The sequence below is a fragment of the Triticum aestivum genome, chromosome 1B (genome assembly GCF_018294505.1).
Source record: "Triticum aestivum cultivar Chinese Spring chromosome 1B, IWGSC CS RefSeq v2.1, whole genome shotgun sequence".
NCBI lineage: Eukaryota > Viridiplantae > Streptophyta > Magnoliopsida > Poales > Poaceae > Triticum > Triticum aestivum.
Window position 1 is genome coordinate 126,845,831 of NC_057795.1, and position 17,182 is coordinate 126,863,012.

At 43.1% G+C, this 17,182-nt stretch overlaps 1 pseudogene; it reads right to left on the reverse strand.

Moving 5' to 3' along the window:
- Positions 1-1,563: 1,563 nt before the first annotated feature.
- Positions 1,564-7,355, reverse strand: LOC123111609 (disease resistance protein RGA5-like; annotated as a pseudogene).
- Between the last annotated feature and the right edge of the window lie 9,827 nt (positions 7,356-17,182).

The following is a 17,182-nucleotide window of genomic DNA, read 5'->3' on the forward strand; positions in this document are numbered from 1 at the left end:
TAAAAAAGTATGAATCAAATTCACAAAGTATATACAAATCATGTCATGATGCGATAAGACACTTTTAAAATGTAATTTCAAAAACGAACAATATGATGCTCATCAAGACTTGATTTTTTAAGGCGTCACAACAAAATATTTTGTGGCTGAGCAAACTGCATTGACGGACCCTGCCTGAGCTATACTGATAAATAAAGTGTCTCGTCTGGACTTAGCGTAGCGGTGTTTACCATAACCACTATTGTGATATGAAAATAAGCATAACTGTGTATGGAAGCAAAATAGACATTTAGTCATTTTAATATAGCTTACAAAAACAAACCCTTACAAAGTTATGTCAATTTTGTTGGGTTCAGCGTTGTACAAAACACGAAAACCCTTTTTTACCCAACGCGAAGGACTAAATAAAATCATAAAACGAGCTATATAGATCTCCTAATAAAACCTTTATGGAACCTACAATTAGTTTTGTTCATTATTTACGGATGTGTTTTAATTTTTGTGAACATTTTCTAAAAGCTGATGGACATGATTTTTAAATTCCTGAATATGCTTTGAATATTGGCTCATTTAAAAAAATCATGAACATTTTTTATTTCATGAAATCATTAGAAATCGTGATTTGTTTATAATTTGTGAGCAATTTTTTAAGTCATGAACATTTTTTGATTTTTAGAATATTTTTTAAATTCACAAACAGTTTACCATTTTCCTACTTTTTTTCAGAACTCGCAATTGTTTGATATTTTGGAAATCCGAAATTAATTTTGAGATAAAAAACCAAAACAGAAATAAAAAAGTAAAAAGAAATAAAACATAGGGGGCGCCATCAATCCGAAATTAATATTTAGGGAAAAACAAAATAGAAATAAAAAAAAGATATAGAAAACAGGGGGCGCCACGACCCGCACATGGGCTGGCCCATTACTGCGCTTGGTAAAAAGAAAGAGAAAAAGCGTGAGAACCAGGGATCAAACCCTGGTCTCCTGTGTGGAGCATCGTTGCCTCAGCCATCGCGCTGCTCATGCGTTGGCGCTATTATATTGTATCCACCTTTAATAACAGAACCCTGGAGCGATATTAGAAATTAAAAACGAATCGTTTTTGCCACTTACGGGTGGCATTGGTGGGTAATTATTGCCAACTTCGAGGGTTGTTTGGTGCTATTATATCGTATCCACCTTTAATAACAGAACCCTGGAGCGATATTAGAAATTAAAAACGAATCGTTTTTGCCACTTACGGGTGGCATTGGTGGGTAATTATTGCCAACTTCGAGGGTTGTTTTTATGACGTACCACCAGAAGCGATGCGTGATTTATTAGTAGGTAAAGATTAGGTAAAGATAAAGATTATACATGCAGTCCTCCTGCATGGTTAAAAAAAAACTTGAAAACTCAAACATCCGCTCCCGCCTCCTGGCTCTTATTACTTGCAGGCTAATCAATTTGTCTTGCAACCAGCACAAACCTGCACACCAGAGCTGGGGCGGCTACAGCAAAAACCTGCACCAACACAGAGCAGAAAAAAACAAGCATTTGCAACTGCTGCAGTAAGAACCACTTTCACACTGTAGGAGTCTACAGGCCCGAAGTCTATATTCAACACGGCGTAGCACGCTTAATGATTACAACCAAAGGAAATCTTGATTGGAAAATACCAAGGCTTTAATTAGCTACTTGATCATCCAGCAACCAAAGTAGAGCAGCATATAACTGACCAGGCCTTTACAAGATTTATTGAGCTTGCCTACCCTGGTGGCCGCGGTGGCGACACAGTCTCCCCCAGTTGGTTGTCAACGAAATGACCAACCAGGCAGAGCCACCAAACTCGGCCACTTGGGGCTCGGAAAGAAGGTGATCAAACTCTCTCCAATAAAGCTCAAGAAGTCCTCTTCGACGATCCCCATCTGGCGAAGCAGCACCCTGAGCTCTGCATGATGCTACCAGCTCCACGCTGCGACGTGGCTGCTTCTCTCTAGTGTGGATTGTGGACTCCTCCGGTGCTGTCCTTGAGCGCACTTGCAGATACACTGAGGTCATCGCCCCGAGGAACACGCCTTTGAGGGAGTTCGGGCTCGAGAACTTACGTGTTTGTGTATTAACCAAATGACACTTTTTTTTTGCGGAATATTAACCAAATGAACACCCAAATTACTTTCGAGTGTCACTTTTTTTTAACCAAATGACACTCGAAAGTAATTTGTTCCCACATGCCAGTGGGGTGCTCCTGCACTTCCAACTTTTCCTCGTCCTGCTTCATCTTCTTTCTCATACTCTGTCTCCACCTGTTTTGAAACACCAGAATAAAATACTCATATAGCAGAAGAAAAACGAAAGCAAAGCCGAAACATGGTGACAAATACAGATTTATTTAACTATTAAACAACAACAACAAAAAAAGCCTTTAGTCCCAAACAAGTTGGGGTAGGCTAGAGCTGAAACCCATAATATGTCCCAACCAACTTATGGTTCTGGCACATGGATAGCTAGCTTCCAGTGCCCCTGTCCATGGCTACTTCTTTGGTGATACTTCAGTAACGGCTGGCCAAAATTTTGCGGCATGGAAGAAAGAAATAAAGTGGTGAGTAGAAAATTAAGAGGATGAACCGAAGTAACCAATGCTACCGATTCTAGTAGAGAACTTACCATTTTTGTGTAATGTTCGCAGGCCACGTTTCCGTATGCTACATTTCCATATTGTAAAAGGAAACTGGAACAATTGGGAAGCATCTCAATGTCAGCTTCAATAAGGATTCCAATGGATTTGCCAAAGCAACATTCCAGACCTGCCATCGCATTGTCTTTGTTGCCAAAGTTGCCAAAAATACAGACCTCAACTTTGCGGAGGGCAGAGAGGTGTTGGATACCGAAATTGAGAGAACCATTCAGGCAATCCATCTGATGCACACGGAACTCCAGCTCCAGGTGCTCAAGCCTTGGCATTGATCCCTCTTCAAACTCCAGTGAGGTCCCACAATAAAGGAGTTCCAAATGGAAATATTTCAAATTGCTGAACCCATGAATGAGAATTCTTCCATCGGTGCCATTGAAAGTCTTTAGTTTGAGGATAAGCAAAGTTGGTATTGATCCAAGGATTCTAACATCTTCTGGTCTCACACTGACGACATAGATTTCTAATTCTCTAAGATTGCGAAGCAAGCTCATCCAGTTTGGAACCTTGTCAATGTAACAGTATGTTATGTGAAGCTCCTGAAGGCTGCAGGGAGTAGTCGGGCACCACGACTCCAGTGACAGTGGAAAGTAAGTTTTGACAGCTAAGACATCCGAGCTTAGCTTGGATATATTTAGATGACGAAGGTTGCATGAAGATACTAATGTTCCCAAGTAACCGTGAAGGTCCTCAATTTGACCTGTTCCTTCCCACAATTCAAACATCCCCAGCTGTACTTTCAACCTCCTCATCTTGGTTAGCTGGCTGAATTCTTGTAGTGATTTCCCTTGTTCATAGGAGTGGACACCAAGCGTCTCTATATCTTCCAAGCTTTGCATCTTACCAATCATTCCATCCGGAAAACTAATGTGGTAATGAACATTTAGACTGGCCAGCCGTTGAAGGCTTGTAACAGCTAATGGCATTTCTAGAATTCTGGTATTTGCTATGCCCAGTGTTTCCAAGTACTGCAGTTCTCCAAATTTTTTTGGGAGGAGTGTAACATTTGCAAGGCACTGGTACTTCAGAAGAAGCAGCTTTTCAATATTTGCAACATGATGATCTTCTAACCACCAGCACTTTCCTAGGTCCAAGACACGAAGAACTGGGAAAGTCAACAAAGAAACTTGAGGAGCATGTGCATATATAATGAGGGACCGAACATGAGAGAGAATCGGGGCTGATATGGCAACCTTTTCATTACTGTTATTCCCGACAAGAAGCCTCCGGACTCTGTAACATGAATTGTGCCCATCCTCTACATCACTGAATTTAGTGACAAAATTCTCTTCGGCAGCTTTGCATGTGATGAAATCCAGAATGATATCATGAACTTGGCATGACTCTACCTGGCTAAATGTTGCACCAACCGGTTGGATCAAGCTTCTATTAATAAGCTCGTTAAAATAAGTCTCACCTATTTCATATCGACTTCGCCCTTGTTTCTCATGAATGAATCCTTCAGCAATCCATTTATGTATCAAATGTTGTTTCCAGATAGCAGAATCTTCTGGAAATATACTCAAGTACAACAAACAGGCTCTCAGATGGTGAGGAAGATCAAAGTAGCTCAGAGATAATATCTTTGTCATCTTATCAGCACCAGAATCATTTGCAAGTGCAGAACCAATAGCAGCTAACACTCTCTTCCATTCATCTTCTGCATGCTGATCAGCCAACAAACTAGACACAGTAATAATAGCCAATGGTAGGCCAGAACATTTTCTTAATATCTCATTAGAGACTTTTTCCAGATGAGGATAGCATAAATCCTCAGGACCAAATGCTCTTCTAAAAAACAACCTTTTGGAGTCATCAAACGCAAGGGGTTCCATTCTATAAACATGACCACCACCCGAAGAACAACATGATGCGACTTCAGTATTACGTGTTGTAGTGATAATTCTACTCCCATGGTTATTATTCAATAATACAAGCCTGATAGTTTCCCATGCGTCCGCGCTCCACACATCATCAATTACAACAAAGTACCTACAAAATGATTTTAACAAATATGTATTTAAATCCTGTAAAGCTAATTAGAAATTGCATAGAGCATTAACATTAATTAAATGCAGCTAGATATTACTTAAGACTGTCAACAGAGTGTTGCAATTTTTAAACACTGAAGATACAATACTGTTGTTTAATACTGTGTTTTATTCGACAGCACATGATAACTTGTCAAGTGTTAGAATCCTATCAGAGTCAAACCTAGTACCTAAATAAAATAGCAGTTGTGTATTTATAGGGATGCCACCTCTAATAGTAACTGAAATCTTCATGTTGACTGCATTGCAGGAAGCACTTCCACTGTTTCGTGTACAAGCTTGGGTAAAGCAGAATTCCAGAAGTTACCGGTCAATTTTAGCAGATACAGAAGTTTACATTATATGTTCCCAATTATAGCAATTAATTAATCTGGTAAAATGACCTGAGATTCTAGCTCCAAATATGCATGTATTTGCAAGTTACAAAGAGAGAGGAGCAATTCCTCTACAAAATCTTACGGCGAAATAGGCGAAAGATTAGATGGGCAAGACATTTGAGTATAGACTGTAATTGAGTGATGACAGTGGAGGCATGCAAACTGAACCGACATATAGGTGCAGCAGGAGTTGGCCAACATATGTGAATCTGTGCCCTCCGGTGGATCTCCTTGGAACAGCAGAACGATACACGAGATGCAAACCAAACAGATCGAAATCGATGAATCAGGTTTGACGGCATAAAATAAATAGTAATATCGGGAAGAATGCTTAAAGTTTTAAACGAAGAAGGATTACTAAGTTAGCGACATAAAATTATTGCTAAATTGCATCTTTGTTCATGACCTTTGAAACAACATATATTAAAAGTGAAGGCCCTTCTAGAAATAACATGTAGAAATCCTAGAAACAATCACATACTCCCTCCGTTCCTAAATGTAAGTCTTTGTAGAGATTTCACTAGGTGGACTACATACGGAGCAAAATGAATGAATCCACACTTAAAATGCATCTATATACATCCATGTAGTTTATAGTGGAATCTCTACAAAGACTTATATTTAGGAACGGAGGGAGTACATTATTTGTCTATTTTTCTAGGCAGTCACATACATTATAATAGGTGAGCAGGATTACCTTTCGTCTTTAAGATATTGCCTGAGTTTACTGATCAGTTGTTGCACATGATCATCCAGTGTGTAGTCTGAGAACCCCACTCCTCCAGCAATATCTCTTAGAGTCTTTCTCATATCAGGATTTCGAGAAACCGACACAAACGCTGCACATGAAAAATGGCTTTCCATTGCATGATAGACTTGGTTTGCTAGAGTAGTCTTGCCAAGACCGCCAGAACCAACAATAGACAGCACTTGAGGCTGTGTAGAAGTAGCCTCCCACTGAAACCAGTCGATGATATCGTCCTTAGGACCATCAATGCCGACAAGTTCATCAACCTCCGCGTAAAGCGCCGGCAGCCGGGGGTCAATGGAACAAGAGCTAATGCAAGGTGTTGGCCGGATAATATTATACCTCTTGTGCCTCTCGCTTGCCTGAGTTGCACGGGCCTTGAGTTTAACTATCTCACTAGCAGTCTGATGGCGATGTTTCGGCTTCTTCAACATGTCAACGAACTTCTTGAGTGTGGTACGCCCATCGGGCTCATGGTCGACATGAGCCACAAAGACATCAATGCAATCCTCCATGTCATAAGAAAGCTCACGTACATCATCCCGCCAAATTCTCATCGCAGGTTCGAGTTGTTCTTCATCCGCAAGCACCTCCAGTGCAGCCTTCATGCTGCGAAGCTCGTCTCCTATGAACTTGGCGTCATGGCGGACGCCTTTGAGCTTCCCGTGCTCCTCCAGCAGCAGCTTGAAGAGCTTGGACAGGAGGGGCTTCATCACCCCCGTGGAAACGGTGACAACAGCAGCCTCCATGGGTCTCTCGCCGGCGAGCTTCTCTATGTGTGATTTCACAAGTGATGTGGTGGTTGCTTCAAGGGTTTGTGTTTGTCTTCCAGTAAGTTCTCTGGTCCATCTAGTAAGGCACAAGCAACGCGCTTTTCATCTTTTTTTCTGAGCAGAAATTGCGCCGAAAGCCCCTACCCAAAATATCGTCTTCAGGTTTGGTGGAGCCGTACATGATTGTATTGTTTTTTCCACTGACTTGACGACTGGGCAGAGGAATACACATGATGTTAGGCTTATGATTAATAACTAAACAAAAGAACAGTGGCGCCACATCCTTGTCTTCCATTTGTGGTGGCCCAATGATTTACTAGCAGAAAAGTCAAGCATTGGTTCCCAGAGAAAAAGTGCTCAAGGCGACACACCAATTTGATTCGATTGGATTCATCAAAGCAAGTTGGGATAGCTCTATGCGCTTTTAGGAAGCAGTGGAGCACCTTCCGGCCTACAAACGCGTCGATCCGAGTGGAGAAATTCAGTTTAATTAGGCAGAAGTGCAGCTTGCGAGGAATACATACAGAGGAGAAGAAAAATCGCCCACTGACCTGACCTCCCAAGGGGTCAGCAGATGTCGATCGATTGCCCGGAGGAGCCGCACGAGGGGCGAGGGCTCCGGGGCTTCGCCGGGGTCTGCGAGACAGCCGCGTGCTCCCTTGTGGAAGGGTGATGGGTCTGAATGGGGTGGAAGTGGGAGATCCGGCAGCGAAGCCATGGTGGGTTGGGTGGGCGGTGCCGGCGCCGGCACGGCTTCCGGACAGAGGAGTTCGCCTTCGGCCTCGTCCGGACGGATGTTACAGTAGTCTCCACCACAAATCCAACGTCACATTTTTTACCATGACAAATCAAATTTTTTTCATGGTCACGTTATGTTGCTTGAGGATGGCAAGTTTAGCTGATGAGCATTGCAAAACCATCTCAGTTTATTTTTTCTGTTAGAAAATTGCCGTGCTTACAAACGAAATATGTCGTTAATATAAATTGTCATGCCTAAAAATCTAACATCAAAATTTTAGGGTCCGGATAACTGCCACACGTCCGGTGTGTGGGTGTTGTGCCGCACGCCTCGTGCGGCATGGACAGCAACCAGCCCGCACGACCACGTTCGCGCGCACAACGGCACGACCCGCACGCCCGGTGTGGCAACCCCGCCCGGACGTGCGGGCCAGAGGACCCAGCAGCCCGCACGATCCAGCCGTCCCGGCCTCTTCTCCCACCTCCAGAATCCCGACTGCCGCCCATATTCTCCCTCCTTCCGAACCCCTACCTCCATCGCCGGCCTTCTCTGATTGCCATGGCAACCACATCAGATCCGTAGGACATTCCCACCTGAAACCACACCCCCACCCCCTCCGCCACCCCCAATCTAACAACGCCCTCCAAAAAAGACCAGCTAAAAAACAGGTAATCTCCCGATCTAACTACTGCTTCTCATCCTTCTAAGTGGCACAGAGTACAAAATTACCGACGAGGTTGGCAGCTAGATCCATCCTACGTGGGTTGTGTGTCTTCGCAGTTGCCAAGCAGAGTACACTAGATCTGTCATGTACTGTGTTAGAGATAACCGTAAGTTCTCTGTAGATTGATGCACGTAGTTAGTAAATGAATGGATGTGTAGGAATCCATAAAAAGGTAGAGAAAATGGGGAAATTTGGAATAATATAGTGTCAAAAATAATTGCCACTGGTGTCTAACGTCAGTTGCCACCTATCATTGTCGTCAACTGCCACCATGTCAACTTATAGCTTGCCATCCTATTGTAGTGGCTGATGCCATCGAATCGAACGGTTAGCTAGCACCTATATTTTAGAAAAAAAAGATAGTTGATGTAAATGTCCTACTAGCCATGATATGCTGATTACCTACGCATGGAAATATGATAACACTGACGTATTAACTTCTACATGCAAGCAGCACAAGGATACATTTTTTGTGGATTGTTGATGCGTTCTTATTCATGCAGTGATTGATAGCACGGTGACAGAAAACGAAACGCGGGAAAGAATGAGTCACGGACAGCGTTGATAGCACAGTTTTTCATATTTGGTATCAATTACCCTATCTGCAGCAAGCACAGCCTTGACAGCGTTGATAGTCCATGCACAAACAGTAAACTTGTGCGTAGGCGGCGGGCCTCCTGTCCCAGTGAAATCCACGGTGGACAGATTAAGACAATCGACGTACATGAGCTGATGTACAACAATTTTAAAAAAAAGAAATATCAGTTGCCATCATGGTACTTTTCGGGAAAAAATAGGATAATGTATGTTCCCATGATAATCAAGTTGAAGTGCGTAAAAAGTAGAAAAAGAAGAAGTTGCCATATGTATGTGCTAATTGCCATCATAGTGTAATGGCAGTTGCCATATTGTCATGATGGCATTTGCCATCATAATATGATGGCAGTTGCCATATTGTCATTATGCCAGTTGCCATATTGTCATTATGGCAGTTGACATCTTGTTATGATCAGGTTGCCATGCATGAATGAAAGGGTGTTAAAAAAGAATGTTCACATATATAAGACTGGTAAAAAAATACCATTAAATGCAGTCGACAACCCTTTTGGTACATCTTGCTTGAGAATGCATCGTGCAGGAAGTCGGCTATGAACTTACACCAATTCATGTTCTTCACATCTTTCAGTTTTGCCTGCACCACACAAGATTTTCAGGACAACGAGTTGCCGCATCAGAATTCGATTGGAAAAAAAACATCAAAAAAGCACTAGCAGTGACTAGCTTTACACATGACATCGGATCCAAATAGATTGTAGGAAAATAAAATAGTAAGGATGGACCATTCACCAGGATGGGGAAGCATTTGTTGCTTGGCCGAAGAGAAGTGGTCGGCGCGAAAACAGCTGAGATGAGATACATGAGTAGCTTCATCTTAAAAACATCTCCGTGGGTCGTCATTGCCTGCAGCGAATCTGCCAGTACAGACGTGTCCGGCATGGATTCCAACCCAGGAAACAAACGGGGGAACAACGCTTCATCGATATTGTTATTGACCTCATACGGGACTTTCATCTGCCCACGAGGCACACCCAAAGTGCAGAATACGGATTCCTCGTTCAACGGTAGTCTTCCACGTCCCGGAATCACAAACTCCCGGAAGGCGGGGTCGTAAATCTCACCAAGCCAGTTGCATACAGGGTTGACAAGATTCGTGCACCGGACGTTCATCAGAGCCTGCATACCCATCTCAGCAGCAGCTCCCTTCTGATCGTCGGTAAATCTGTCAGTCAACGTAGTCAGTCGTTCTTGGGAGGCTCTGTTGCGAATACGTTTCTTCTTCTGCAAAAAACAGACAAAAAGGAATCAGTTGTTGCCATGTTTTGCACTGTCATGAAATTTTAGTTAATGACAGACGACTGCAAAGCTCGAGGTGGCATCCAGAAACATAAGCAGTAGGAGGGGGGTGTGGACAGTTACCTCATCGCCCTCTTTTCTCCGTCCAGTTGCCCGATTATGCTGTGGTGGATCCATGAAATCATCATCATCATTTTGATGATCGCCACGAGCCACTCTGCTGAGATAGGAACAGACCAAATTGTCACGGTGGAGACGAAAATGCAAGAGGTAAGCCGTTGCCACCTAACAGAAAATGTCAACTAGTGAATAAAAAAAATATAACATGAACACACACGCATCCCTCCTGTGATTGTCAAAAACATAAACGTGGCAAGTAAGCACATTGGTTGCATTTAAAAAAAAGTGTACAGATCGTAAATGCACTTGAAAACAAAATGTTGAAGTTGCCATATTAGCCCAAGATAGTACGATAGAAAGTCTCAACATCCTCCACATCACAAAAACTAAGATGTGGCAGCTCACACCCTGTCCTAAAAAACACCAATGAAATGCCATGTGTTCAGCGACAAAAATGTGTTAGGTTGAAATTGCCATGTTAAAATGCAACACGTAATAAAAAAAAGCGATGAAAAACATCTAATCAAGAACCTGAAATTGCCACAGTGTGTTCACATATCAGAAGTCATTGTGGCAAAAACACAAAAATTGCGTCTGCAGTACAATGAATTTGCCACATTGTACTGATTGTAACATGGCAACAGACATGATGTGGTCAGACAGAAAATTGCCACATGGAAAGCATATGTATGGCATCTGATACAATTGATATGCAAAATTGGTTGCCATGTTATGCAGCCAATTTGCCACAATGTCCTGTCTACGGTATGGCAACAGACACAGTGTGTTCACATTCTATTTGCCACAAGAATATACTATCCATGTGGCAACAGGCACAGTTGATGTGCACATTAGTTGTCGTCTAGTGCAGTTGGTTGCTGAAACTGCATTGACTACCGATTTACTACCCTTTACCATTCATACAGTGTGGCAACTATCACAAATCATTCAGGAAAAAATAATTGCCACAATGAAACAACATGTTTGTGGCTGCTATCACAGTAATTCAGCAAATTAGTTGCCACATGGAAGAGCGTGTGTGTGGCAACTATCACAGTCATTCAATAATTTGGTTGCCGCATGGGAAAACTTGTTTGTGGCAACTATCACAGTCATTTCAGTAAGTTAGTTGCCGCATGGGAAAGCACGTTTGTGGCAATTATCGCATTCATTCAGTAAGTTAGTTGCCATAAAGTCATGATCAAACTACCACGTTTGCCTCATACTGCAGTTTCAAAAACAACTAACTAGATCTAGGGTTGAATGGCAACTACAGTGACTTCAAATTCAACCTCAAAGTTCTCCTCCGAACTGATTGCAAACACCATTTCGAACCAATGCGCAACTAACAAACCGGGAGACACCTGCCCAATCCCAAGGCACAACTAGTGCGTGTCTCTGGACAGGCATAACCACCTCGACGAGGCCGCCACCGCGGCGGGCCACGAAACTGCCCAGTGCCACCGAAAACGGCTAGCACAGGACTCCGCCGCCGGCGGGAACGCCGACGCATCGCCAAATCGCCTGAATCTCTACGAATCTCGAGCGAGGGATCGAACAGGGAGGAAAGGGGGGAAAATGCAGGAAGGGATTGTGAGAGTTGGAGCGAGCATTACCTTCAAATCTGCAGGCGCTCCGGCAAAGCCGCTCCGTTCCGGCGAACACCACCGACGGCCGTGAACACCGTCGATTCTTCCGCCTCCGCCGTCGCCTTCTCCCCTCGTCTTCTCGTCCAATGGTTTGAAAAGCGAACTGGGTTGTGCTAGTAACTGCGGGGGGTGAGTAAATGGCACCATGAGGGAGAGGGGGGAGAGGCGCGCGACGTGTTTGATGACAACCGCGGTCGGCGCGTGGCGTGCGGGCGCATAGCAGTTCCACCGCACGCCCCCGGGTGGCAACCGCTGACCGCGGGAGGGCAACCAACGTGCGGGCGACCTGTCTCGCACACCGCACACGCGCCTCGTCCTACGTGGCGCAGAAAAACGACCGGATTGTGTCAAGATTCGTGCACAAAGTACCCAACGGTGATCGTTGCGTGCGTTCGAGATGGTGAACGCCCACACGTGTGGGCGTTAACATTTCCGAAATTTTAATGTTTTCATTTTTTATGGTTTTTCTAGAAATACACCACTATATATTTTTAGCATACTGTAAGAGGCACATTCTTTCGCAATCATTATCAAGATAGTGTTTTGAATAGAAGATCCATGAAATTACCCAGTAATTACTATAACTATGAATGACAATGTTTTTTGTGTGAAGATATCTTTTCTCTATGGTATCTATCTTTACAATGTTTTCTGCAGTTGGACTCACATCAACAGTTCGCGTGTGCTTTCTCTTCCTTTTTAAGTTTTGCTTAGCCGTAATTATTTTTAGCTAATTTTTTATTAATCAAAACCATTACAAGCTGGTCCCACAAATGTTAGATGGATATAATTTATTTTCTCTGATTGACGTGAGAATTTCTAGAGTCTAGTCAATATAGTAAAAAAATCATATTTATGTTATGCAAAAATATAAAGAGTTCAGCCAATTTAGAAGTGCACACCACATGTATAATTAGTCATTGTCAATTTCAATGTTGCATAGGTGGCAGCTTCACAAGACCATAACAAGACCACAGGGCATCACATTCTCTCATTCGAGGAGGTGCTCGGTAACTTGGACCAATGCCACAGAGGAAATAACCATTGCGAACCTGAGCCATGCTGGGCAAGGATCAACTTATAATAAATGCATGGGAAATCACGTGTTGCCCTGCATTTTCTTGCGTAAACATATTTGACCAAACCCAATGTTTCCTGAAAATCATAGTACAGTTAGCATCCATATCAGCATATATGCTGATATTGACTAGAAATCGCAACCATATTACACTAACAAATCACAGCCATCTTCTTGAGTGGAAATCGCAACCATATTACAGAGTGAAAGGCACAGTAAATTACTGGAAGCAACACAAATCAACTATATTGACTAGATTGTCATAACAGGTCTTACAACTGGAGGCATCAAACATATTGACTAGTACTAGCAAACAACTGAACTCTCACAATTTTATACCACCAGATAGTGAAGAGACCTCACACTTATTCAGTCAGGGCTGCTTGGTGGAGCTTGAAACTTCAGAAATACCAATACGACACTCCATTGATGCAGTCATTTCTACCTCCGTTTGTCGCAGCTGTGTAGCTTGAACGGAACGGGAGTGCAGCAGTGGATCCAGCTGCTGATCATTTCTGCACGTTTGCTCATCAGCATAGGTTGTTGCTTCGCGAGGTGCTGAACTTTGCTCATCAGTCAGGGCCATGGATCTGTTGATCCCTCTCTAGAATGCCAGCGTGGGAGAGCAACGCCCACAGGTGTGTTAGTAACTCACCTCCATTTGCCAGATGCTGTATATGATCCTTTGCATTGTCCGATGGAGCTATGTACAATATCATTTCAGTCCAGAGATCTGCCAGTATCTTCCACCGACTGTCATCTCTCATTTCTTCAAGCTTCTTCCCTAACCAGATCCCCAACGCAAAGGTCGTCTCATGTTGCCGGTGATAGGTTTTCATCTTTGCGTGTTTCTCAAACGGCGTCCTGTCTTTGCGCAACAAGTTTAGCGCCTCGTTCCTCACTTCATGAAACAATCTTGTGGTCTCCAAAGGATGATCCGGGAGCAGTTCTGGCACAAACGCCATCAAATATGCGCAATAACTTGATATTTGTTGGGCAACAGTATGATGGTTGAGTACCAAAGTTTCTAGCTCTGCAGTCTTACACTGTGCGATGACACAATACTCAGTTGCAACATGCCAAATCAACATGGTTCTGGCAGGAGTTTCGTGATTGCATGCCCATAATGGAATTTCTTCAGCTTGAAAATTCTGTCGCAATGATGATACTCCGCATGACAGTTGACCATTGCTCTCTTTGAGAGTTCTAGCAATGGCCAACTTGACGGTGTCTGTCAATGGAATGCGATCTGCCTTCTTAACACCACGATGTTCAAATCCTCGAGGGAAAGCTGAAGTATAGGAATGAAAGGACTGAAACGAATAAGACAAAGACCCCACCAGGTCAGCGATGAATGATTTTCCGTGCAAATCCTTAATTAGCGAGTGCTGGCCAATCTTATTCTGCCAATAACCAAATAACTGTGGGAGATTTTTTCTGAAGTATAGTCCTGGAAGCCGACAGGCAAGTTCTACCTTAGCCCAGTCGGATGAAATAAGAACATAAAGCTGTAGCAGCTCAAGTGCAAAACTCAGCATGACAAGTACTACTCCTGTCAGAATGCCTGTTCTTCCCCATGGCACCGTACTAGGTGAGCTGAGAGACTCATGTTTATAGCGCAGGAGATCCTTGATCAATGTTACTATTCCTGAAGGATATATGATAGCAACACAAAAAATGCTGAGGAAGATGTTAATGGTACCATGTGCACTGAATAAGGAATGGGTGGTGGAGAAGAAATGATCGTAGGTGAAAGCCAGCTCTGTCTCAATTATCCTATATGCAGCTTCGTAGTTTCTCTCTACATCCAAGAGGAATCCTTTGAAGACCAGGTCATGAGTTTTCTGAAGCTTCGCTTCAGGGCAATCGGCCCCAAAGAAACGCCTTCGTAATAGCTGAAACAAGGCAAAGGAAAGGCACAGTTCCTTCAGTCGTGGACCTTCACTTCCACCGAACGGACCTGAAGAGGAACTCCATACCATGCTAACTGTAATATGGCCCCGTTCATCCTCATCATCACTTTTCTCCTCCCCTTCATCATAATCATCATCCTTTTCATGCTTCTGCATCTCCTCATTATCATCATCATTATCATCGTCCTTCTCCTTCACCTCCACGATCTCCTCCTCCTTTTCTTTCTCATTTTCATCAGCCTTTTCATGCTTCTGCTCCTCCTCCTCATTATCATCATCATCATCCTTCTCCTTCACCTCCATGATTTCCTCCTCCTTTCCATTATCATTTTCATCAACCTTTTCATGCTTCCGCTCCTCCTCCTCATCATCATTCTTATCATCCACCTCCACTACCAGTTTCTCCTCATCATCATTCTCCTTCACCTCCATAATCTTCTCCTGTTCGTCCTTATGGTGCTCTTTCTTCTGATCGAAAGAAAAAACAAGGTAGTTGTACCCTTCAAGAGATACTGGATCATAAGCTACAGATGCCCGTTGGTCAATCTTCATATGCGTTTGGAGGTATAAGCTCCCCTTGTCTGAGAAGCTACTTGCCATGATATTTGCACAAGTCCTTCCACCATTCATGGTCAGAAAGAAGATCAGAAAGAATACCCCGATCAGGGAGTGAATGAGAGCGTTCCAACCTAAAAATCCGGAGGTGTGGGGGATGGTTATGGCCATGGACATGTAGCTCACCACAAACAGGACATGCCGGAAGAACTGGGCGGTGTACCGCTTGTTGTCATCAACATTGTAAGCTGTCATCGTGTTCACTCTCCCCAAAGCAACAACAACAAACAGAGTAGTGAGCAGAGATTTGGTCTCTTTGAACGGAGAGTTGTACATAACACCAAGGGTATATGCCACTAAGGGTTGGCTGGCAGAGTATGCCATCCACAGTGGGTACTTGACATAGGCGCTATTGATGCTGCGCCTGTACCGATTGCCCACCACCTGTATGGCGCCAATGACGACATAGAGTAATAACAGGAGCTCAATCTGGGTTCCCACCATCTTCTCGCTGTGCCACCATGAGGTATGGCTCCCCTGTGCTTGTGCCGGTGCTGGTGCTGCTTGTGGCAGCTCATTATACAGCTGCTTCACAGGATGGCGCACCATCCTGCCTTGTTCAGCGAAGTGCCTTCTGCTGTAGTTCTGTTAGTTCGGCTTGGCTGGATGGAATAATCAGTAGCTAGTGAGGACAGGCAGCTAGATCTAGCTTGCTGAGTATGAAGTACAAAGTGTGAGCCAAGCATACAAGATATATACTAATATTTTCACTATCTCACATGTCGTAGTCCTTCATCAGTAGTTACGTTGGAAGTATCAACTCGGTATTGGAGGTTAATCACGCGTAGTGTTATTTATTTATTTATTGAGATGGAATGGATGCACCGTTATTGAGGAAGAATCCAATGATATATGCATATTACTAATGGGACGCCGTTTCGGCCAAGTTGCATGCTCAATGTATGCGACAAACATGTTTGAACAGAGGGCATACTCTATTGTGTTTGACGGACACCAATATGATATGGCCTAATCTTGTATACTCTCTCTCTATTCTGTTTATAGTGCACCCAGGCTAAAATCAAACAACTTTTCAAGCATGTAATTCTGCTAATACAACTTAGATCAACGCGCGCATAATACCAGATCAAGACAATTAATGGTCTATCCGTAATGGCATGCAATCACATAAATTTATGCAACTTTGACTTAAAATAGAAGCTTTCTCGTTTTATTTTCATTGCTATGCCTCACATCCATTAGAATGCACTCTAAAAAGAATAAAACAAAATATGTATATTGGGTGCACTATAAACAAAATAGGAGGGAGTATTGGCCGCTCGTGCTCGCCAACCTGGTCGCTCCCGGAGCAACCCGGAGGCCCTCCGCACCGCTGCCCAACATCCTATGTAAGGTTCACTAATTACATGAACTTTTGCGGAAATAAATTTAATGGCATGAGCAAGAATATACGTGAAACCAAAAATATATCTCTCATATTCACTAAAATTCTGAATTATGGCGAATATATGGAAAAAAAGAATGGTTCCGGGGATCAAGAAAATGACTGTACTAACTAAAGTAACAAATAAGAAATACTGCCTCTGCAACTTAATATAAGATGTTTTTTGACACTGTCATGGACTCTAAAAACGTCTTATAAAAAGTTACAGAGGGAGGAATATCACATACCTTTTTCTACATGTGTGGAGTTGGAAGTGATGAATCAATAATTATGGCAAACGCGAAGAAAAATATAGATAGAATCAACAAATTTCGTATCACTGGAAAATCTACAAACAGAAAGATAAACCATGGTGAATTAAAAAGTGGACTAGTATAAACAAAAGTACATACATAAACACTTCAGAGATGAAAAAAAGTCGGCCCTCTGCTTCTTTCTTCGGAGTCCATCACCGACGATTGGT